Source organism: Equus caballus, chromosome 20, assembly GCF_041296265.1.
Source record: "Equus caballus isolate H_3958 breed thoroughbred chromosome 20, TB-T2T, whole genome shotgun sequence".
NCBI classification, from domain to species: domain Eukaryota; kingdom Metazoa; phylum Chordata; class Mammalia; order Perissodactyla; family Equidae; genus Equus; species Equus caballus.
The window spans coordinates 48,703,431-48,728,858 of record NC_091703.1 but is presented as its reverse complement, the minus strand read 5'-3'; the positions used below and the strand labels follow the sequence as shown (position 1 = coordinate 48,728,858).

The following is a 25,428-nucleotide window of genomic DNA, read 5'->3' as shown; positions in this document are numbered from 1 at the left end:
GAGTAAGTGCTCCAGGTGAGTCTGATGTACACTGAAACATGAAGACAGTCCTAGAGTGGATAGAAAAGAAGTAAATAACATAATTAACGTGCAATGCCCTAAGTGTCATGATGGCAGTGATTTTCTGGGGACAGACGGAAAGGACCATTCACCAAGACTAGGAAGTGAAAGGCACTTTCCTCTGAAAGTGACATAAGCTGGGTCCCAAAGCTAAGAATAAGAGTCATCTTGGGGACTGTCAGTGGTGGAGGATCCCAGCACGGGCACAGAATGTCTGTGGCGGAGAGGCACATTCTGCAAAGTGCACATAGCTCCAATTTAATGTGCAGACCAAGGGTCCTGTAAACGACCAGATAGGAAATTTTTTAGGCTTTGTAGGCCAAGAAGCAAAATTAGGATTATTATGTAACAAGAGAAAACTCCTGCCCTGTTTACCAGGTGTGGGCCATCCTGGGGGAGGAAGGGCTGGTGGTGGTGGATGAGCATGCTTTGTACCCGGGAGCCCTCAGCTGAAGATATTCTCAGGGAGAAGGGCAACCAGCCTGAGGGGCAGGGACCTGGCCTGTGGGACAGTCACTTTCACTCTGCCCCAGTGATGCCCAGATCGCAGAGTCCCCTCTCTCCTCTCCAAACCCGACCATCTCAAGTTGACAGCTGGCGAAGGGAAGATGACTTGATTAGACTGAGATTGCACTGCTCAGTGCCCGGCAGCTGCCAACAACAGAGTCCCTAAAGTGTAGGTGGTGACCAGCAGGGCCCTGGGCAGTGGCTAGGCACAACCATGGTCTTGGGAGGCAAGTGCTGGGAGCAGACAGGGGAGCAGAAGTAGAGAGAGTCACCTCAGCTGGCTCTCCCACTGAGATCCACCACCCTAGGTGGTGACCATGGGTCTACAAAAGCAGAGGGTGAGCCAGATTTGGCCTGTAGACCATAATTTACCAACCTCTGGTGTATTGTTAAAATATAGATTCTGCTTCGGTAGGTTGGCAATGGGAACTGAGATCCTGCATTTGTAACAAGTCCTCATGGCAAAAAATAAAAAACTTATTTAACTTTATTTTAAAAAATAAATACCTGGGCCTTCCTCAAGTGGTTCAGAATCTCTGAGTGTATAGGACAAGGACATGCTTCTTTGCTTGAAATGGGTGCTCAATACAAATGTTAGGTAACAGAAGACGGCACAGAATGCGTTTTATCTTTTTGGTTTGTTTGTTTTAGTAGAAAACCTTTACACTGGAGCATTTGATCAATGACAAAATAAAGCAGTAAACAGAAGTACTACAGGGTTTCTAACCTGCAGGTGTCATGAAAGCCAAACCATTTCTAGAATCAGTGTCTAGAAGTCTCTTTGCTTGCTTTTCACACAAGTCTTCAAGCAGATTTACACTTAACCACATTTGAGTTCCTATCAAGGAAATTCCACAACTTCCCATGGATAAGGTATAATTCAAGAAGAAGTTTTCAATGGGTAACTAAGTTTGTTTGAAGAGAAATTGATGAGGTGATCCTAAAAACTCATATGGAAATGCAAGGGACTCAGAACAGCCAAAACAATCTTGAAAAAGAAGAACAAAGTAGAAGGACTACACTTCCTGATTTCTAAACTTACCACAAAGACGATAATCAATACAGCGTTGTACAAAGTACACTATGTGGCATAAAGATAGACATATAGAGCAATGCAACAGAATTGAGAGTCCAGAAATAAGCCTTTACATTTATGGTCAATTAATTTTCAATAAAATTGCCAGGAAAATTCGATGGGGAATGAATAGTCTTTTCAAATGGTACTGATGCAATTGGATAGCCACATGCAAAAGAATGAATTGGTCCTCCATCTCATGTCATATATAAAACTTAACTTAAAATGGATCACACACCTAAACACAAGACCTAAAAGTAAAACTCTTAGAAGGCAACATGAGAGCAAGTCTTCATTACATGGGGTTAGGCAATGGTTCCTAGATGTGACAACAAAAGAACAAGAGACTAAAGAAAAAGTTAAATAAATTGGATTTCACCAAAGTTTAAAAAAAAAATTTTTCCTTGAATGATACCTTTGAGAAAGTATAAAAGCAGCCACAGAGTGGGAGAAAATATTTGCAAAACATATATCTGATAAGGGACTTGTATCCAGAAAATATAAAGAACTCTTGCAACTCAACAATAAAAAAACAAATAATTTAAAATGATCCAAAAATATAAACAGAAGTTTCTCCAAAAAAAAAAATAAACACAAGGTCAATAAGCACATGAAAACCTGCTCAACATCGTTAGTCATTAGAGAAATGCAAATGAAAACCACAATGAGACGCCACCTCACGCCCACTAGGATGGATATAATAAAAAAGACAACAATAACAAGTGTTGGTGAGGATGCGCAGAAATTGAAACCCTCACACACAGTGGTGGGAATGTAAGATGGTGCAGCCCCTTTGAAAGGCAGTTTGGTATTTCTTCAAAAGGTTAAACATAGACTTGTCATATGACCAGTAACTCTGCTCCTAGATATCTACCTAAGAGAAATGAAAACTAGTACACACAGATTTATAGCAGCCTTATTCATAATAGCCAAAGGGTGGAAACAGCCCAAATGTTCATTAATCGATGAATGCCTAAAGGAAATGTGGAATAGTCACACAACAGAATATTTTATGACAATAAGAAAGGAATGAAGAACTGATGCATGGGACTACGTGGATGAACTTTGAAGACATGCAACGTGAAAGAAGCCAGACACAAAAGCCCACATATTGTGTGATTCCATTTATGTGAAATGCTCGGAATAGGCAAATCTGTAGAGACAAAATGTAGATTATTGGTTGTCTAGGACTAGGATGAGGTGGGGGTGGGAAGTGACTGCTAAATGAGTAGTACAGGATTTCTTTTTGGGGTGATGGACTGTCCTAAAATTAGATAGTGGAGGGTGACACTTTCATAACTTTGAATATATTAAAAACCACTGAACTGTGTACCTTATATGGATGAATTTTGTAGTATATAAAGCGTATCTCAATAAAGCTGTTTAAAAAGTAAATGAAGGGCATAGTGTTTAAGTTTGCACACTCTACTTCTGGGGCCCAGGGTTCGCAGGTTCGGATCCTGGGTGCAGACCTGTGCACCCTGCTCATCAAGCCATGCTGTGGCAGCTTCTCGCATACAAAACAGAGGAAGACTGGCAACAGACGTTAGCTCGGGGCCAATCTTCCTCACAAAAAAAATAAAATAAAATAAATGATACTATTCATTAGAGGCTTTCTTAAAAAAACAAAAATTTATTTGTAGAAAACATATGCAATCCACTAGCTTACCACTGACTACTAAAATTTAGCAAATACACATGAATCTTTGTAACTGATTAGGTGCACTCGAATTTCTATCTTTCTGGTACAGGTGTCTCAATGTAAAAATGTAGCCCATAAATATAAGTTCTAATCAGTATGAATGATCTATAATAACTACAGTAAACATCTGAAGACAAGGCTAATGCAAAAATACTTACTGTCTTGGTTGAAACTGGAGGCGCTCCGCTCCGTGCTGGAGGGAGTCTTAGCTGCCTGTCTTGTTGTGTTCACTCCATGGAAACCGACCCCTCCTTCCTCATTAAAGCCGGCTCGTCAACATCAACGTCAGCTTCACCAGGAGGTGACTGTCTCCTGGAGAGCAGACTGCCCTTCCGCTGTGCACTGAAGCTGCTCCACAATTCCAGTCTGCTTCCGTAGTCCAAGTGTGGTCCCTAACAGGTTCTTTTCAAATAGCATTTTATCAAAAAAACCCAAAAATTGAAAAACTGATTGCCAGTTCTCAGGACTTAAGTTTTTCTTTCTCCCTCCTTCCCTTCCTTCCTTCCTCTGCCAGTGCCAGGTACTTGATAAATTATTTCAGCTACTCTTCTTTCATAGCCCTAGGAGAAAAGTATTACAACTTCATTTTCTTGGTGAGAAGAAGAGGCTCAGCAAAGGTAAGGGCCTTGCCCAAGATCTCACAGCTGGTTCCGAATGTGACGGGTGCACTGTCTGCCTGACTCCTCAGAGGTGACCGAACAGCTCCCTTACTCTAAGCATCTACCATCTTTATGATGATGCTGGTCTAACAGATTTTATTCCTCCTTCCCTTCCTCTTCTCTCCACTTTCTTCCTTCCCTCCAATTCCTCCTCCACCTCCTCCTTTCGCTCCTTCCTCTTCCTTTGCTCTCTCTCTCTCTCTCTGTCTTTCTTTCCTTTCTTTTCTCCTTTCTCCCTCCATTTTTCTCTTACCTTTCTTCTCACCTGTGTTTATTGAACACCTTATAACTGCCAGACACTGTCCTGGGCCCTAGGGAGAACAAGGCACTCATTGTTCCTGTCTTGAGCTTAGAGTCCAGAGAAAAAGACAATAAGCAAGAAAACAAATAAATGTATGTATAAAATGACAACTTGTGTAAGTGCTGTAACCAACAACATGCAAAAGCAGAGAATAATGGGAGAGGCAGGGTGATCATGGATGTCCTGAGGCAGTGACATTTAAGCTAAGACCCAGCATAAAAGAAGAAGCCAGGCATCTGAGGAGCTGGGGAGGTGCTCCGGGCAGAGAGTGAGAAATGAAGAAGAGGCGGATGCATGTGGTCTGTGGGTGTGGGCAAGTAGAAGAAGATGAGTTTAGAAAAGGCAAAGACTAGATCATTCAGGGTCTTCTAGGACATGGCAAGGAGTTTGGATTTTATTCCAAGTACAAAAAGAAGTTATTAACAGGTTTTAAGTAAGGACCAAGATGGTTCAATGTATATATATATATTTTTTTTTTAAGATTTTATTTTTTTCCTTTTTCTCCCCAAAGTCCCCCAGTACATAGTTGTATATTCTTCTTTGTGGGTCCTTCTAGTTGTGACATATGGGATGCTGCCTCATCGTGGTTTGATGAGCAGTGCCATGTCCGCGCCCGGGATTCAAACCAACGAAACACTGGGCCGCCTGCAGCGGAGCACGTGAACTTAACCACTCGGCCACGGGGCCAGCCCCTTCAATGTATATAGTTTTAAAAGATAACTTTGGCTTCTACACAGAGAATGGACTGAAGAGAGGTAAGATTGAAAGCAGGAAGACCGCTGAGCAGGCTATTGCCCAAGTCCAGAGAAGGAAGGATACTGGCTTTGTGTACTGGGCAGTGGAGATGGAGAGAAGTGAATGAAATCAAGGATTATTCAGGAGAGAGGATTAACAGGACTTGTCCATAGATTAGACATTGAGTAGCTGGGGAAATGGAGGAACCAAGGGTGATCCTTGGGTTTCATATTTAACCAACCTGATGGTAATGTAGTGACATTTGGCAGTGTTGTGGTGACTGAGGGAGGGCCATGTTTGGGTAGCTGAAAGGTAGTTTAAATTAAATGTTCTGTTTTGAATGCAAGTTTGAGATACTTGTAGGACATCCAAATATCAAACAGGAGTCCAGACTTTTGTGACCTTTGGGCTGAAGATCCGCATTTGGGAGTTGTCAGCATATAGGTGATATTTAAAGGGATAGGTCTATGTAAGATAAGCTAAGGGCAGCAGGTACCGAGAGGAGACGTCCAGCATTCCGAGATCTGGGAGCAGAGGAAGAATTATCCAAGGAGACTAAGAAGCACCGCCAGGGAGGTAGGAGGGAAACCAGAAGAACACAGCCTCAGAAGCTAAAGGAGAAGAGTGTGGTTGGAAAGAGAAATGGCCAACCACATCAAGGAGAGCGGAGTTTAATGAATGCCTATTATAAGCCGGAAATGATGCGCATTAGACCCCATGCCCACCCTCAGAAAGCTCAGTGTCTCATCGTGGTTTTTAAGCCTCGTAACAGTTCCAGTTCAACTCGATTTCATTCAACAAACATTTAATAAACAACTAGTGTGTGTTGAATGATGCAAGGACGGAGATCCACCCTCAGGACACTGGTAATCTAATAAGGGGTAGCTGGTAGGAAGCTGTAGCTGTTGCCATCAGCAAACGGCATGTATCTGGGGCCGCACCCCCTTCTCCATGTCTCCTTCCCCTAATTATAGCTTTCTGACCCCTAACTCCTTGACAAACCAGGGGCTGGCCAGGGAGTGAGGCAATCAAAGGGAAAGAACCTCGAGATATCTCATAGATCAAGAGTGAAGGTGAGATACTTCCATTGCATTAAAAAAAATGGAGAAATGACTAAAAAAGGGTACATTTTGAATCTAAAAAAACTCAAAATTTTGACCAAATGACACACAAGTCTACAGAAAAAAAAGATCAAGATGAATCCTGATCTTACAAAAATATTAATTCTTTGTACACCCCAAGTGGTAGGATCTGCTAACGGGATACTCAGTTTGTGTGGTAAATGCTTTTCAATGGTGTCAGTGCGATCTTGTGACAGAATGAATAACTTCATCTGGGGTTAATGTCAAAAATCTTCCCTTGAGGGTCTCTTATCTATATGCTGGGCAATATCTGTGGGCCAGTCATTGGTCTTTGGTCACGTTGGCTCAAGCAGTGACACTAAAATTTCTGACTGAGGTGACTCCTGTGAAGTCTTTTCTCCACGGCATCAAAGCCACTCTTAGATCAGGAAAGGACTCTAGAAACCAAGATCCAAAAATCGTTTTATAGATCAGAATATTGAGACCCAACTGAGGGGCATCCCTGCACCCCTCGGCCCTTCTACTCATCAATTATTTATTATTTATTGCTTTTAGGAGAAAACCTCTATAACATTTTAACAGAAAGCAGCAGGTCAAGAATAATATATAGATACTTCTTGATCATCCAATTAACCAGCAAACTTAGAAGGATGATGCATATATATATTTAGACAAAGAACTGGAGGGAGAAGGAAACATTAACCAAATAGAGGCCATAAACCTAATTCGACATCTTATCTGGGCAGGATTCCTTTCTGATTGTCTCAAATGGGACTGTGTGCTCCTCCATTAATTAACTGAAAAATATCTTGAAAGTTACCTGCAGGTGGTCACCTTCTCTTACTATATCTAATTTTCCCGGGAGGTAGTGCCTCCCAAGCAGCCACCCAAAGGAGTGAAAACTGGAGGTTAAGAAAGGAAAAGGAATGAAGGGCAATTAGAAGCAGCACAGGTTTCAGAAGTATATGAGGGGCCGGCCGGTTATTCTTCACCAAGGGGCGACCCTGCACCCCTAGGCGTTAATCGGCTGGACCCTGTCAAACAGCCGATCAAATGATGTAGCCACGGCTCCCAGCAAATTGAGACCCACTGACATTAATTTATTTAATTAAAGTCACGCTACTACTGTGTTTTAGTTCATCTCTGACCACCTCCCTCCTCCCTAGTTGAGCTCAGCGTACAGAGTAGATGCACAGTGACTGCCAAGTTCAAGTGTGGGCTGGGCAACCTTGCCACTCCCTTGCATTTGGACTCTTTACTGTTGACCCTGCTTGGGACACTGGATTCTCTTCTCCCTCCTCCAATTCCAAAGGAGACAATAATAACAAACCTGTATCGGCTTTGTTCTCAGGGCTTTAACATTCATTAGCACGTTTAATCACGTGAGGCAGGTATAATTTCATCCCTACTTTACTGAAGAGCAAACTAAGGCACATAGTAATCAAGTAACTTGCCTAAGGTTACAAAGCTGGTTGTTGGACAACCAGGGAGTTGGGTTGCAGTGTCCATGTTCTTATCTCCTCTGCTACATCGCCTCCTCAGATGGTGAGTCAAAGTCACATGCAAAAGTTGTTGAAATTACGGCCTCTCTGCCTGGAAAATGATGCAATTCCATTCCAAACATATACTGTGAAAGAGGCAGTACAGTGAGGTAGACGGAATACAGAATGGTGATCTGGGAACTATGAGTGGCAAGAAGGAAGTGAAATATTTGTTGAATGCCTCTGTGCATCAGGCACTTTTCTTAGTGTTCTGTGGATATTATCTCATCAATCCGAATACCAAGTCTGAAATACGGATAGTTTACAAGCAAGGAAACTGAGGCTCAGAGGGCTTAAGCATACTCAGACCAGGTCTGTCTACTTCCCGTTGAGAGTTGAGAGTGAGAGGGGTGATCAAACTCAGTGCCTGATGTTGTTACTATCAGGGCCCAGATCTCAGGAAAGTTCCAGGGTTTCCTGTATCCTGGGACTGGGAAGGTGAGAGTTGGGTACCATTTGTGACTTCCGGGTCCTTTTGCCTACATCCATCTTGCAGGAGCTGTCACAGAGCTTCCACGGAGGTTTCTAGTCAGGAAAGAGGACCTTGTTGGACATCTTGGGCCATCCCTGGGATCAGACTGGAGAAAAAAGATGGCTGGGTCTAAGATACCAGCATTACTGTTGATCGGAACAAGCTTGAGATGCGTGCCAATCCAGCATGAGGCTTTTGAAATCTTGTCCTGGAAGTTAGGATTTCCAGGTTGGCCATGTTTTCTCTAAGATGTTATTTCGCCATCTTGTATCCTTCAGAGACAAAGCTATGGTTCTTCTCTCAGCCTCTACTGGGTGCTGCACAACCTGAATATGGGTCTGCGAAGCTCCCGCCCATGCTGACTTCTGGGTGGGGCTTATGTAAGGGCTCTGAATTGCTGTTTTGGTACCTGGTACCCCTTCCACCGGGCAGCCCTTATCCAGGCATTTCGTCTTTTCTACCATCTCCTGTGGGCCTATTGCCTCTGGTTCAACTTCCTTGAGGACGCTCCCTCCATTTGTTCCATCAGACCCACTCTCTGCTATTCAGTACCCCGGAGGCATACCTGTGTGGACAGTATCCATGGGCTCCTGTGCCCTCTAGCTTCCAGATGGGCCAGGCCAATTTCCAGCAGGTGATTGGAGGGTGGATGGAAAGTGGGCCTGGAACATTTAGTCCTTAGGCTTCCTGCCTAGTTGTCAGGGCTTTGCTGCAGAGGTCACAGCTCCTGTCAGGAGGCCTTAGAATTACCCTCATCAGGTCCGCATCATTGCTTCTCCTCTTGCCCCTTCAGGCCCCTGCATAGCAAGGGCTCCCTGGTGCTATTTGCTTAGAGGCACAGCCCACTGCCCTTGTGGGGTCGCCTAAATTCTGCTCTCACCTTTGTAAACAGTCCCTTTATCAGACACTCATCAAATAATCCAGTTAAGGATGCCACATGCTTCCTGTCAGAATCCAGACCAGTAAAGTAAGAATTCTACAAACAAAGAGGATGCCCCAACATGGAGTCCAGATAGTCGAGTGTAAAGGGAGTTGAACATGGGAGACCTAAATGAAAAGGAGTTTGAGGCCAGATCTTGGAAGGCCACTAATGCTGTGTCAGGACATCTGAACTTTATTTCTCCCTTTATAGAATGGGAAACGTTGACACTTTCTGAATGGTGAAGTAAAATGATTATAAGTTCATCATTTACAGTGACGTAATTTTGCCACAAGAAAGTATAATGATTTCTGGGGTGAGGGACACCCCTGGAGAAGGAAGAAAGACTTAGAAGGCAATAAAAATGCACACACATTGACTCAGAAAATCCATTTTTCAGAATTTATTGCAAAGAAAAAATTAAAAACATGCACAAAAATTTAACTGCAAGGATATTCACTGAAATGCTACTTCAAAAATTAAAAATTGTAAATGACCCATATTTCTAATAAATAACCCAAATTTCCACTAATAAGGGAAATATTATATAGGCTTTTAAACTGACACTATAGATGTGCGTTTATCGGCTTGGTAAAATGTTAACATTATACCGCTAAATTTAAAAAAATCTTATCAAAATGACCAATAATTTAGTACATATGTATGCACTTATTTATGTAGAGAAAAGCTTAAAAGATATACATTGAATTTGTATGAAACAGCATTTTTCCTATAATGAGCATGTACAACTTGTATAAACAAAGGAAACATTTTGCAATTGTCCAGGGTAGAGGTTTTGAGGACCTTGATTAGCATGGTAACAGTAGGAATGGGAAGGAGGGAATTGATGACATTGCACGTGTACAATCAATTAACTTGGCAACTGGACAGAGGAGCCGGGTGACTGTGAATCATAGTGCTGCTGAGAGAACCCTGGGAGTCTTGGACCTGGCACAGAGCCTCCCGCATCTTGATGGAGGCCACAGGGGCGTTATCAAGGACTTGGGCAAGGAAAAACGTCCTGGAGACTGGTTTGCTAAGCTAGATCCTAGAGTCCAGTTACTGAATGCATAGAGATAAGTCAGTTGTGGCATCCACAGTTCCAGGGTCTCCAAGTAAACCAACTCTACAAAAGGCTTTAAGACACCATCAAAGAGCAGTGAAGACTAAGCCTGGCATTGGATAATGAATTTTGGAATTGGTTAAAATATTGAATAAAAGATTCTTCATCTTCTCTCTACTTTAGAAACTTAGAGGCATGACCATCTGGAACCTGTCGTCCTGTGGAAGTGTTTCCCCTCTGAAGTCTTATGCTTCAAATTCCACTCTCCAACTCTGACAATCTACCTTTCCACTTCTGCCACTCTGCCTCAGGGCAGGTTCTTCCACCCCACTCAAATCACCAGCATTTTTCAGTCCTTCCTGATTATATGTGTTATGTGTGTACGTGTGTATTTATATACATGAATTCTTTCTCATAGGTGTGTGTGCGTATATACATATATATGTGTATGTTTCTACACGTATACACATGCTTATATGAAACTCTTGCCAAATATTGTTCCAAGCAATTTACATGCATTATCCCTTTTAATCCTCACTGCAACCCTGTGGTATAAATGCTATTCTTTCCATGTTACAGACTAGGAAACTGAGGGATTAAAAGGCTATGTAACTTGACAAAGGACGTAGAGCTAGTAAAGGTAGGACTGGATTCGCGCCCAGGTTTATCTGACTCAGTCCTCTTAATTACTACACTTACGTCTGGAAAAATATCTGGAAGATGTGTACCAAATGTTAAATAATTACCTAATGAGGTTGGGGATATTTTTATTATTATTTTTTATTATTTTTCTATTTTTATTATTTTGTTTTGTTTAGGTTTCTAACGATACAAATATATTACACCTTAACTAGAAAAATAACTCTTCAAATTGTCATCAATTCCCTCATTTTCTTTGCCTTTGGCCAATCACTCTTCTAGTTCCCAAGCCCAAATAACCCCCTTCTCTGGTCTTGTTCCCAGACTGACAAACATCACCAGGGAAAGCATATCATCAGACAGACTAACTCCATGACTAACGAGTGAATTCCAGCCAGCCCCATGCTGGGGCTCAGAAAACTTCAAATATCCTCAGGCAGATCCCATGACCATCCCCCAGATTTTCACCCTCCTAATGCTTTCTCTCACTCAAGCTACAGCCATGTCGCTTTCCTTTCCTTCTCCATAAAATGTCTTAAAAGTAGTCTATACTTATCATCTTTGTATCCTCAGCTCTACTCCTTACTGACTCCCTGCCTTCATCCCTCTATTATATTAAAATTGGTTTTAGGGTCACCAATGCCATCCTAAGTGCTGAATCCCATAGCCCTTTCTTCAGCCTTCATCCATTCTGTTTAATCAACAGTGTTGACCGTCCTTATCTTTAAAAACTCTTTTTCCTCTTGACTTTTGTAGAGCTTCTCTCTTTGTTTTTCTTCCTCACTTTGACCAACCTTTCACGATTTCATTCACTAGCTCCTCTTCCTCCTATCTTCCATGAAAGTGATGTTCTTTAGAATTCTGTCTTCTACCTCTGCTCTCTTTAAAAACTCTCAATGGCCAATCCTATGCACTCTTGGCATTTTCACTTCCAAACAAACAACTTCTGCCCAGGTCTCTATACTGAGCTTAAGATCTGCATAACTACCGACCCATGAGATGATTCCGCCCAGAGGTACACCAGCTCACAACAAGGGAAGAAAGTTCCATGTGGTAGTGTTTGCTGATTTCTGTGGCATGAAGTCCCCACTATGGCTGATTTCAAGCTATCAGCGTGAAGTCACTGAATACAGAGTTGGAAAGAAATGTGCACAAGTGGCTCTCTGGAGCAGGAGTAAGATGACTCCACACACCATTTGTTCTGCCTGGTATCCAAGGGCAAAGGCTCTCATACATTTTTTTGACATATGGTAGAAAATATGTTTTATGTCAGTTACATGCATATATACGCAATGGAAATAAAAGTTCCATGAAACAACACTTAACCTTACCATGTGATACACTTTAAAATTTATCACGTTCCATTTCATTAAAAGTTACTTGTCTCAACTCACCAAGTAGATTTCAAAAGCCATTAATGGTTCAAGACCCACAATTTTTAAAACGTCATCCTCGGGTCTTTCAAACTCAATATACGCAGAATTGCATTTATTAACTCACTTCTACAACCTGTTCCTTTCCCTTATTTACCTTTCTCAATAAATGGCTCTATCATCTACCAGGTTTCCCCAGCTAGAAATCTCAGGGCCATTTTGGACTCATCCCCCTTCTTTATCCTTCACATCCATTACAGCCTTATTAATATCTCTCCAGTTGATCTTCCAATCTCAATTCCCACTGTCACTGTCCTGTTTTATATCATCACTTTTCACCTAACAGCCTCCTAATTCACCCCCTGCTTTTGGTTTCCCTAACCTCAACTCATCTTTTGTCAGTACAAAATTATCTTTCAAAAATAAGTAACACTACTGCTCTGCTTGAAAACTTTGACGGCTCCCTGTTGCCCCCAATGAATATTTTTCATTCATTCAGAAAACATTTATTGGGCAACGACTGTGTGTTAGACTCTGTACTGGATGGCAGAGTAATAAATGTGAGTAATTCCTGTACTCAAGGAACTCATAGTCCAAACTCCACTGCATTCCTCAGAAGACTCTAGTAGCAGTCCCAGCTCACCTGCCATCCTTCCCTCCTGCTATACCCTATCTATGCTCTTGCCACAGTGGAGAACTTGACATTCTCAAGGCATATCGTTCGCTTTAGTCCCCTGTGCCTTTGCTCATTCAGTCTCACATTCTGTAGTACGCTCTCTCCTTCTCTTTCTTCCAGATGAACTCCTACTCATTCTTGAAAGCCACTGTCTCGGCTAAGCCTTTCTTTTCACAAATTCCTATTCTTAAAAAGTTTTAAATATTTAATCAATATAATCATGCACATACTCTGAATAGTTAAATAGTACTGAAATACTAAAAGAGTCTCCCATCTCAGTGGACCCCAATCCCAGATCATTGCTCCAAAGATAATCACTCTTAACGATTCCTGTTTTTAAATTTCTGGTTGTGATCTCCATGTTTCCAAAACAATATGCTATATTATTACTTGTTGGTGTATCATCTTAGGCACTATCTATCTCATTTCTGCTAGGAGAATGAGCATTTGACTCACATACACACTGGTCCTGTCTTTTCTCGTCCCTAACCCTCCTAATAGATTTACATTTCTATCCTCAGGCCCTCTACTGCTCTCTTTTCTGCAGTGTTACTATGCATCAAGACCTTTATTTCCTGTTCTACCAACTATAGACAATATCTCTTGACCCTCAACTTTCTAAAATGACACCCTTAGTAACCAAACCTTCTCTCCACCCTGCTCCCCACTTTGACCTCCTTCTACCTATCTTTCCTTTTTATTTAAAAAATTGATCATATTTACATTCCCTGATATAATTATAGCTAATTCTTCTTTGGGTTCTTTGATTCTAAAAATTGAAAGCAATAAGCAATAACCATGAGAATATGTGACTGTTGTTTCCTGCAGCCTAGTGGAGTGCTCTGATCATACTTTCTTCTCTGGGGCATATTTTGGATTTCAGGTTTAAATGTAGTCTCTGTTTTTAGATACCTCTCCATAGCTCAAAATCAATCCACTGTAAATTGCACCACACTTGCATCATGCCTCTTAGACATTTCCCCCTTGGAGTTCCTAGTTTTAACTTTAATTTTTTTAATTTTAAATTTAAGTAATTTAATCTTTAATTGTTTTCTTTGTATTCTGTCACCTCGTAAGAATCTCAAGGGTTTCCAAGTTCTCAATCATACTTTCACTTTCATTGAATCCCATTTTTTCCTCCAGTTTAATTATTTCAGTCAGGATGGGTTAGTTTCTGGGCCTAGGCACAGCTGTCACCCTGGGACTTCCCTCCTCTGCTTTTCTGTATTGGAGTCTTTTTTCCTTAAATCCTGTGCAGTGGGGATGGCTTTGACTTCCACCCCTTGCAAGGACAATTGATAACTGACTTCTCTGAACTCCCACAGTCCTGTATTTACCTACACAGAATAGCACTCTGTGTCATTATTTCCTTAGCCTCCAGGGCATAGACTGTGTCTTATTCACCCTTGCAATGGTACCTGACATACAGTTGGCCATCAACAAATGCCCTGGAACACTATTGAGCACATGATTACTATTTAATCCAATATCATGATTGAGAGGAGAGGCATCATTTTTGCTCATATTAAAGAGCCAATAAGCACTTCTGTGTTGATGAGAAGTGAGAGTAAGAGTTAAAGAGATAAGAAATAGCTCAACAAAGAATCAACTTATAAACACGAATACATTATTTTTCTTCACTACATAATATTAAAACCAAACCCATATCAGACCCACCTTATAATTGGTATGTCCGTGCTGACTTGCCATCCTTTTGAAATGTGAGGCCCATTCTTTATTAATTTATTAATTTCACTGGACTAGGGTTGCCAGGTAAACTACAGGATGCCCAGTTAAATTTAAATTTCAGATAAACAAGAAATAATTTTTTAGTTTCAGTATGTTCCAAATATTGCATGGAACATACTTATACTAAAACCTTTTTGTTCTTTATCTGAAATTCAGATTTAACCTGGTGTCAGATTTATTTGCTAAATCTGGCAACCCCACATGGGGCATTTTCTCAAGGCAATAACCTGCTAAATGCCAACCACTCTGAAACCCTCAGAGAATATGATCTGATGATGATGGGAGAAGGTATAGAGCTGCATTGAGAGAAAGGAATAAAATATTTCATCTATGCCTTTAAAGACCTGCTTTCAAAGCCCACCACACTTTTAGGTGTGATGCAGAGTCCCCTGCTTCTTCATCCAGTTCTAAGGTCAAATGGTGGAGGTCCTTAGAGACATATTGGGTAGGGCATAAATGTACTCTAATATTCTGGAGCAATTTGTGTCATAGGAGGGTAGCTCAGGAGCTACAGGAAAATGTCATTGGATTGATAGAGTTTTATTTAAACTTTCATCTATTGTTGGTTTAAATAAGTCACTGCTTCTTTAGAGGTATTAATATCAGATAACAGTGTGAATGCTTTCCACGTGCCAGGCTCCCTTGTCCTAAGCATTTCATATGGTTTTGTATTTCATTCTCACAAGGGGGCCTCTGACTGATGTACTTCATCTCCATGCCACCTAGGAGGAAACTGAGAAGCAGAAAGGATAAAGAACTTGCCCAAGGTCACACAACTAATAAGTGGGGGAAATGAGCTGTAATCCATGCCTTCTGACTGCAGAGTCCTGAGAATAAAAATAAAATTTATTTTACATATATTTATATGTATTTTGATATATATAAAATGTTAATACATTAAAATTTATTCTTAGTATCTACAGTTGTCACCTTACCAAAAAACAAAATTACTATTTAAAAAATACAAACTTTTAATACTCAAGAATAGCATTAAAGATAAAGGGAAGGAAAATACCAAAAACAAAGATAATCTTGTCATTTAATCATAAACTCACAATACAAGGTAGAATAAGATGTGAGAAAAACAACTTAGGAGGGGAAGAGGAAAGGGGCTGAATTAGTTTAAGAAAACAAGAGGCCATCAGAAAACAGATTATCTTATCTACGAGATTTTGAATACAAACCTCATGGTAACCACTAACAAAAAAGCAGAACAGAGACACAAATAATAAATAAGGAGAAAACAAAGAAATACAATATAAGAAACTACATAACTCAATTGGTAGACTGAAACACACGGGATGAAAAACAAAGAACATACAGGAGAACCAGAAAATGAGTGATAAAATGGCAGCATTAAGCCCTCATATATTGATAATCACCCTAAAGTAAATGGATTGAATTCTCCAATAAAAAGACACAGAGAGGCAAGATGGATTAAAGAACAAGACCCAACAATATGCTGCCTCTAGGAAACACATCTCAGCTCCAAGACAAAGACAGGCTCAGAGTGAAGGGATAGAAGATGATACTCCAAGCTAATGGCAAACAAAAGAAAGTAGATGTCGCAATACTTATATCAGATAAAGTAGACTTCAAGAGAAAACAGGTAAAGAGAGACAAAGAGGGGCAGTATATAATGATTAAAGGGACACTCCACCAAGAAGACATAACACTTATAAATATCTATGTACCCAACACAGGAGCACCAAAGTACATAAAGCAACTATTAACAAACCTAAAAGAAGATATTAATAATAACACAATAACAGTAGGGGACCTCAGCTCTCCACCCACATCTATGGATATCTCATCCAGACAGAAAATCAACAAGGAAACCGTGGAATTAAATGAAAAGCTAGACTAGTTGGACTTAATAGACATATATAGAACACTCCATCCAAAAACAGCAGGATACACATTCTTCTCAAGTGCATGGAACATTCTCAAGGATAGACCATATGTTGGGAAACAAGGCAAGCCTCAATAAATTTAAGAACATCTAAATAATAACAAGCATCATTTCCAATCACAATGCTATGAAGCTAGAAATTAATTACAACAAAAAAGCTGAGAAAGGGACAAAGATGTGGAGACTAAACAACATGCTGTTGAACAAGCAGTGGATCATTGAAGAAATTAAAGGAAAAATCAAAAAATATCTGGAGACAAATGAAAATGATATACCATACCAACTCATATGGGATGCAGCCAAAGCTGTATTAAGAGGGAAATTCATAGCAATACAGGCCCACCTTGACAAACAAGAAAAATCCCAAATAAGCAATCTCAAACTACACCTAACTGAATCAGAAAAAGAAGAACAAACAAAGCCCAAAGTCAGCAGAAGGAGAGAAATAATAAAAATCAGAGCAGAAATAAATGCTGTTGAAACAAAAGAGGCAGTAGAAAGGATCAATGAAAGAAAGAGCTGATTCTTTGAGAAGATAAACAAAATTGACAAACCCCTAGCCAGACTTACAAAGAAAAACAGAGAGAAAGCTCAGATAAATAAATTTAGAAATGAAAGAGGTGGGCCCAGCCCAGTGGCACAGCGGTTAAGTGCACACGTTCCGCTTCGGAGGCCTGGGGTTCGCCGGTTTGGATCCCGGGTGCGGACATAGCACCGCTTGGCAAGCCATGCTGTGACAGGCGTCCCACATATAAAGCAGAGGAAGATGAGCACAAATGTTAGCTCAGGGCCAGTCTTCCTCAGAAAAAAGAGGAGGATTGGCGGCAGATCTTAGCTCAGGGCTAATCTCCTTGAAAAAAAAAAAAAGAAATGAAAGAGGAGAAATAACAACAGATACCACAGAAAGATAATGGATAATAAGAGAATACTACAAAAAGCTATATGCCAACAAAATGGACAATCTACAGGAAATGGATAAATTCTTAGACTCTTATAACCTCCCAAAGCTGAATGAAGAAGAAATAGAGAATCTGAATAGACCAATCACAAGTAAAGAGATTGAAATAGTAATCAAAAGCATCCCCAAAAATAAAAGCCCAGAAACAGATGGCTTCCCTGGAGAATTCTATGAAACTTTCAGAGAGGATTTAATACCTATCCTTCTCAAGCTATTCCAAAAAATTAGGGAAGATGGAATGCTTCCTAACACATTCTACAGGCCAACATCACTTTGATACCAAAGCCTGACAAGGACAACACAGAAAAGGAAAACTACAGGCCAATATCGCTGATGAACATAGATGCCAAAATCCTCAACAAAATATTGGCAACCCGAATACAGCAATACATCAAAAAGATCATACACCATGATCAAGTGGGATATACACCAGGGACACAGGGATGGTTCAACATCCGCAAATCAATCAATGTGATACACCACATTAACAAAATGAGGAATAAAAAACACATGATCATCTCAGTAGATGCAGAGAAAGCATTTGACAAGATCCAACAGCCATTTCTCATAAAAACTCAACAAAATGGGGATAGAATAAAATTACCTCAACATAATGAAGGCCATATATGACAAACCCACAGCCAACATCATACTCAATGGGGAAAAACTGAATGCCATCCCTCTGAGAACATGAACAAGACAAGGATGCCCACTATCACCACTCTTATTCAACATAGTCCTGGAGGTTTTGACTAGAGCAGTTAGGCAAGAGAAAGGAATAAAAGGAATCCAAATAGGGAGTGAAGAAGTGAAACTATGGCTGTTTGCAGATGACATGATCCTATATATAGAAAACCTTAAAGAATCCATTGGAAAACTATTAGAAATAATTAACAACTACAGTAAACTTACAGGGTACAAAATCAATTTACAAAAATCAGTTGATTTCTGTGCTCTAATAACGAACTTACAGAAAGAGAACTCAAGAATACAACTCCATTTACAATCACAACAAAAAGAATAAAGTATCTAGGAATAAATTTAACGAAGGAGGTGAAGGACTTATACAATGAAAACTCAAAGATATTATTGAAAGAAATAGATAATGACATAAAGAGATAGAAAGAGATTCCATGCACATGATTTGGAAGATAAACATAGTCAAAATGTCCATACTACCCAAAGCAATCTACAGATTCAATGCAATCCCAATCAGAATCCCAATGACATTCTTCACAGAAATAGAACAAAGAATCCTAAAATTCATGTGGGGCAACCAAAAACCCTGAATTGCTAAAGCAATCCTGAGAAAAAAGAACAAAGCTGGAGGCATCACAATCCCTGACTTCAAGATGTATTACAAAGCCACAGTAATCAAAATAGCAAGGTACTGGTACAAATACAGACACACAGATCAATGGAACAGAACTGAAAGCCTGGAAAAAAAACCCTCACATCTACGGGCAGCTAATTTTTGACAAAGGTGCTAAGAACATACAATGGAGAAAAGATAGTCTCTTCAACAAATGGTGTTGGGAAATCTGGACAGTCACATGCAAGAGAATGAAAGTAGACCATTATCTCATGCCATACACAAAAATAAACTCAAAATGGATCAAAGACTTGAAGATAAGTCCTGAAACCATAAAACTCCTGGAACATAATATAGGTAGTACATTCCTTGACAGCAAACTTAAAAGGATCTTTTCGAATATGATGTCTTCTCAGACAAGGGAAACAAAAGAAAAGATAAACAAGTGGGACTTTATCAGACTAAAGAGATTCTGCAAGGCAAAAGAAACTGGGATCAAAAAAAAAAAAAGACAACCCACCAACTGGGAGAAAATATTTGCAAACCATATATCTGACAAGGGGTTAATCTCAGTAATATATAAGGAACTTGTACAACTGAACAACAAAAAACCAAACAGCCTAATCAAAAAATGGGCAGAGGATATGAACAGACATTTTTCCGAAGAAGATATACAGATGGCCAATAAGCACATGAAAAGATATCCAACATCACTAATCATCAGGGAAACGCAAATCAAAACTACCCAGATACCACCTTACGCCTGTTAAACTGGCTATAATCACTAAGACTAAAAATAACAAATGTTGGAAAGGGTGTGGAGAAAAGGGAACCCTCATACACTGCTGGTGAGAATGCAAACTGGTGCAGCCACTATGGAAAACAGTATGGAGATTCCTTAAAAAACTTAAAATAGAACCACCATGTGACCCAGCTGTCCCACTACTGGGTATCTACCCAAACAACTTGAAATCAACAATCCAAAGTAACATATGCACCCCTATGTTCATTGCAGCACTATTCACAATAGCCAAGACGTGGGAGCAATCCAACTGCCCATCTACCGATGACTGGATAAAGATGTGGTATATATACAATGGAACACTACTCAGCCACAAAAAAAGACAAAATCATCCCATTTGCAACAACATGGAAGGACCTGGAGGGACTTATGCTGAGCGAAATAACCCAGACTGAGAAAGACCAATACTACATGATTTCACTCATGTGTGGAATATGAACAAACACATGGTCAAAGAAAACAGTTCAGTGGTTACCAGGGGAAGTGGGGGGTGGGGGTGGGCACAGGGGGTGAAGGGGAGCACTTTCGGGGTGACAGACAAGAAATAATGTACAACTGAAATTTCACAATGATGTAAACCATTATGAACTCAATTAAAAAACGCAAACTTTAAAACCACCACATATACATTTCAGACTATTTTCCCCGAGTCTCTAACTGAAGCTTTAAATGAGTATGTTTTTGTTAGAAAGTGGATTGAAGAGAAAGCATCGGGAAATGAAGGAGCGAATGTCAGTTAAACCCCAAATAACTGGGATAAACTGAGCTATACGAGATGGCCCCTTCTTACACCATTTCCCAGAAGTCATAAATACTCTGCCTGACTACTTTTCGTTATATTTCCACGGAGAAATGAAACTAACACAGTGGCAGGCTTTCTAATCCGGAGCGTAGTCCACATAATTTCTGAGTTGGCATCCACTGTACAATGTACCAAAATGCAGAATGCGCTGGGCATTTCAGCTTACAGACGGAAGCAGAGCAACTCGGCATTTAGTGAAACAAGCAAAACTGGCTGGATGGGGGGCGAATTAAGCAGAGAACAGATCTGATCAGAACCGAGTCTGAGAACAGGCACTGCGGGGCAGAGCACCCACCCCGGCGCTGTCTGGATCCACCTCGGGGCAGGTTAAGTTAACTCGCCGGTCCAGGTTGCGGAACCCCGGGCTGGGGAGAGTGTTGGGTGCGCTGAGCACGCTCGCGTCCCAAGCTGCCTCTGCTTGTGGGAGGCTGGTGGCCACTCCCTCCTCCCCGGTCCCTCGGTCACTCCTCCCCCAGCGTAGGGAGGAGAGGGTCGGGGCAGTAAGACCGCGCGGGGCGGACGGAAGGCAAAGGCCGCGCCAGCCCACCGCCCGCCGCCCGCGGCCACGGGGACTGCGGCGGCCAGAGGCCCGCGCGCCGGAGCGAGCAGCAGCCGGGCCAGCGCCCTCTGCCGCGTCGGTGCGCCGCGGGACGCGCCCAGGGACCCCGGGTCCTGCGAGCTGCTCAGCCAGCGCCGGGTGAGGAGGGACCCCGGGGCGAGGCGGGAGCCCGAGGGGAGGCGCGGGGACCCGGGAGCGCGACGGGCTGGGAGATGAGGTAGCTGGACCCTCGCCTGCCCTCCGGGCGGGTCCTGGGCTCTGCGTCCCCGCCGCCCTGGGAACCGCGCTGGGATTTTTGCGAGGAGCGTGATGGAACTCGACCCTCGTTCTCCCAAACCTCTTCCCGAGGAAGCAGCCCTAAGAATTCGGTGCCGAGAGGGAGAATCAGGCCAGAGCAACCGGGAACACAGGGAGTTTTCTTCTCTGTGGCTCTCCCGCGGGGACCAAACAAACAGACAGCTCCCTTTGGGGAGTTTGGCTTCTTCTGGAGCCCAGTTTTGAGTAGCTGTTGTAGGACCAGAATTTTAAAAGCAAAGCAATACCACCTCCGCTCAGCTCTCTCCCCGCCACGCCTCCCAGAGCTGCCCGCTGGTGGCCAGATAAGATCAGGGCTGCTCTTCTCTGAGTCAGCAAGGAGGCTTGTTTTTCAAAGGTCAAACAAAACCAGAAAGCAGAGAACATTCTCTTCCCCATAATCCCCTGGAGCTTCTAGTAGAATTTTCTATCTCCAAAAACAAAAAGTTTAGGCTTTCATTCAAGCCTGTGGTTCTTGGGGTTGCTGCAGAGGTGATGAGCAGGGAGGAGAGGTGCGTGCTGCGCATAAAGAGGAGCTTGCCTCCTTTGAGGGACACGGGGGTTCAGGTTGGGGAGGGATTTGTGTTAACCAGTCAGTCTTGCACAAGTTACCTTTGACCCCAATGAAAATGCTGAGCTGGGAGTCTGGTGTGTGAGTAGGAGCTGGAAAATGTACTGCTTACAGTGTTGACAATCTCAAAAGGCTCAGGACCAATCTTGGGCTAACCTGGAACTCAGGGATCAGAGCATTGAGTATTAGCCTGATCCATAAGGAGATGGCCTTCTGGCCACCACGAGGGACTGGTGAGCTGCCAGCCCTGGGAGGAAGCTTTCCTCACAGAGGGAATTCTGATGACCCTACAGAAGCTCGTGAGAGAGCCCGCCGACTTGGTGTTTTCCAGCCTGCGGGCTTCCACTCATTGCCTGTGGGCACTGAGGCTTCTCTCCCTCCCCCAGACTTTTGTGCAGGACTTGCTGGTGTGGACGGTGTGGCACGGCTCTTCATTGAACTGAGCCCTTCGTGCACCAGGCTGACACCACAGTCTGTCACCATAGGGTATCACCAAGGCTGTCACCGTCTGTAGAGCCACTGAGAGAGAAGGAGTAGCAGAGTGGGGAGAGATAGTAATCTGGGTCAGCTACTCATTGTACAGTTGAGAAATCCCTTCTGAGGTGTGAAAGGGCTTGCCCGGCACCCTGAGGCATTTTCTACAAGCAGAACCCTGAGCAGCTGGTTCCTCAGTTCCTCTCTGTGGGATGTCTGTGCCTTTTGCACTTTAGTGTCTTGAGGATTATGCATCCCCTCACCCAGCTGGGTTTGCAGACAGTAACAACTTACCATCCTCCTTGAGGCTCTCTCAGCATAGAGCCTTAAGGAAAGTGCTAACTAGGTACCTGAGCAGCTGGAGTGGGACCCCTGGGGATGTCAACTGGAATTTAACAATCTGTATTCCTTTCCCTGACACCTCAGAAAATGGATATTTCCTGGAAAGGAAGGTGATCATTAGGATATTTATACCTTGGTTCCTCTTAGGCCTGGTTTTTTTTTTCAAGACCCATGAGAATTGGCCTGACTGACCTGAAGTTGAGAAATTTCCATAAAAGTGAAGCATTGAAGTACTGGGCGAAGAGAAATTGAAGGGGAACACTTAGCTCTAAAATCATATTGTTCCAGAATTCTGAGGAAGCTTTGTCGTTTGAAGGGATGGCAGTGGGTTCTTACTGCCTTTCTCTATGAAGCCAGGCACCTGTTCTGTGCCCTCACTGTCACTTTACTCCATTTTACAGGTATGACTCATAACACACTAATAGAAACAGTCTAATGTCTATAGGCTTGTAGTTTATTAAAAGCATAATCTTAGCAGTTGAGGAGAAAGAAAAAGTCTATGATAAGAGTAGATACTTGATTGAATTAAGTGAGCTCGTTGATTCCTAGTACAAGCTTTGTTCATTCCTCCATTGGCTTCAAGAAATATTTATTGAGCACCTACTGTGTGCCAGGCACTGAGCATAGAGCAGTGAAAAGACAGATACGGTCTCTGCCCTCATGGAGTTCACATTCTAGAATCGAAGGATGAGCAAGGTAAATTTAGATAGTACTAGATGTTTTGAAGAAAAGGAAAAAGTGCTGTGGTAGAGTATGGAGTATTGTGATGTGTGTGTGTGTGTGTGTGTGTGTGTGTGTGTGTGTGTGTCTGTGTCTGTGTGTGGAGAGAGAGAGAGGAAGAAAGAGAGAGATGGACTGGTGGGAGGGACCCAGCTTCTTGGATTGGGTTTTGAGCAGAGACTTCTCTGAGAGATGCCCTTGAGTTGAGCAGACGCTTTCAGCGGAGGGAACCATAAGCACGCAGTCCTGGGAACAGGCTCAGTGTGTTGCAGACACAATTGGAAGGCGGAGTGGCTGGAGTGAAGTGAGGGCGGAGGAGAACCGAGGGGTGAGGTTGAGGGGCAGGGGCCAGGTCACGCAGAGCATCTGAGGCTGAGGTAAGCAGTCTGGACTCTCAGTGTGGAGGGTAGCGAAGAGCAGAGGCGGGACGTGATAGATGTACGTGTTTTCAGAGGTTGCTCTGGGTATTAAGTGGAGAATGGATTTTAGGGGGAGAAGAGGAGCGGTCAGGAAACCAGCTCCAGGCTTGTTGCTGATGATCTAGTGGATAGCGCAGCAGTAGGTGGGCAGAAGCTATTTTTGAAGGTAGAGTGGGAAGTTACTTCATGTTTCTCTCTGAGATTTGCCACCTGCATAATGACAATGACATTGCTACATCTGACCCACTTGTCTTATAAAAACAAATAGGCTAGTGGATATACTCTTAAGGGTAATTTAAGATTTTATTACTGTTATTATTTGCTAATATTGTCTTACTTTGAATTCCCTGTGCTTCATTTTCCAAATTTTTATATTAAATTTCAGCATCTTTATTTATTTCATTCTTTTCAACAAATATGATTTATTAGACATAAAGAATATTTTGCTCTGTTCAGAGTATTAGGAAGCCTTAACTAAGAGTTACCAATATAATGCACCAGCATAGAATGCAGTGGAATTAATAGCCAGCTTACTTTTAAAAGTTAATGTGATCAGGTAAAATTCAGAATAGAATATTTGAAGCTGGGAATTGGAAAAAGTACAAAAAATAGTTAAGAGCTTTGCCTTTGTCCTGGAAGCAGTTGTGCACAGGTATCTGCGAGTGCAAAGTTCTGTTGGTAATGGAAAATCGATAGTGGCAGCAGCGTTTCTGGAGAGCGCCGGGAAGCAGAGTTGAATGGGATTGTTTCCCTTAATGAAGCATTCTCTCTCGGATGAAACTCTTGAACTTTTCCTACTTGATCACTAGCTAAATATGAGAGGGCAGGGGAAGAGCTTCGAAGTTGTTTACCAACTAGGGTAGGGGTGACCTCAGCCCCAACTAGGGTAAGACAATTAACTGCCACAGTGAAGCAACCCTCTTTCCTGCCTCGTTTTGAGGTGCAACTTCATAGAAGGAGATGCATCTGTTGAGAATAGAGGCTCTTCCTCATTTGCATCGTGTGCAGTGGAAGACTCAGCTCTTAGTGACTTGATCTGTGCCTTATCTTCTGTCGCCAGACTCCGAATTATTTATTGGTCAGTGCGTCTGAATTTCAGCGTGAAGTGGTCAGTCTGATGATTCAAATTGCAGACAAAATGTGACAGTAGTTCTGGGGTCTGTATGGTTTCTCGTCTGCTTTATCTACCATCACAGTCCTTTAGGGTTGGAGGTGGTTGGGGCGTCTTCAAGGGAGAGGAGGGTACAGTGTCTCCTGGAGGACACTAATCTAGTCTGCTTGATTTATATAATATTTTGAAATGTTGAATTAGTTGCTGTGCTTTAAAAATCAGTAGATTTTACTTACAAATATGGTTTTCCAGCTTTTCTTGGGGAAAAAAATGAAGATCTAGTAACATGGAACTCTCCTTCCTTTGTGGCAGCAATCAACTAGAGTAGAGTGGTGTTAATCCCTTTCAGATGGTCCCGTTTGCCACGGTCCCCACCGTGGCTTTTTCTGTTTCAAAGGTCCTGTTTAATTTATTTAAGTTACCCGGCTGGCCCTTGTAGACGTCTACTCTTACACCTCAGGTTTAGGGTTATATAGTCCAGCATGTCCATTCCACTCTCACCCTCATCCAATGCAGGAATCCCTTCTTCAGTTTCCTTGCTGGTAGTCCCCAGACCTGCACTTAAACTGCTCCTCTGATAGTTCAAAGTAATTGTTGAA

General features: G+C 42.1%; 2 protein-coding genes across 12 annotated transcripts in view; one reads left to right on the top strand and one right to left on the bottom strand.

Moving 5' to 3' along the window:
- Window positions 1–25,428, bottom strand: part of ANKRD66 (ankyrin repeat domain 66) — a 50,738-nt gene that overhangs the window by 9,477 nt on the left and 15,833 nt on the right. The window contains exon 3 of the mRNA XM_014734684.3: window positions 3,503–3,904. The gene's annotated coding sequence lies outside the window, so the exon portion shown is untranslated. The remainder of the gene's footprint in view (window positions 1–3,502; window positions 3,905–25,428) is intronic.
- The window catches only part of PLA2G7 (phospholipase A2 group VII), a 36,518-nt gene continuing 31,559 nt past the window's right edge, over window positions 20,470–25,428 (top strand). Inside the window, exons 1-2 of one of the 11 annotated variants that reach the window (XM_070245639.1) lie at window positions 20,803–21,036; window positions 22,868–22,980. The gene's annotated coding sequence lies outside the window, so the exon portion shown is untranslated. Of the gene's footprint in view, window positions 21,037–22,746; window positions 22,981–23,016; window positions 23,276–25,428 lie in introns of those variants that run through there. The other 10 variants (XM_070245637.1, XM_070245640.1, XM_070245641.1 and 7 more) reach the window with 10 other exon arrangements.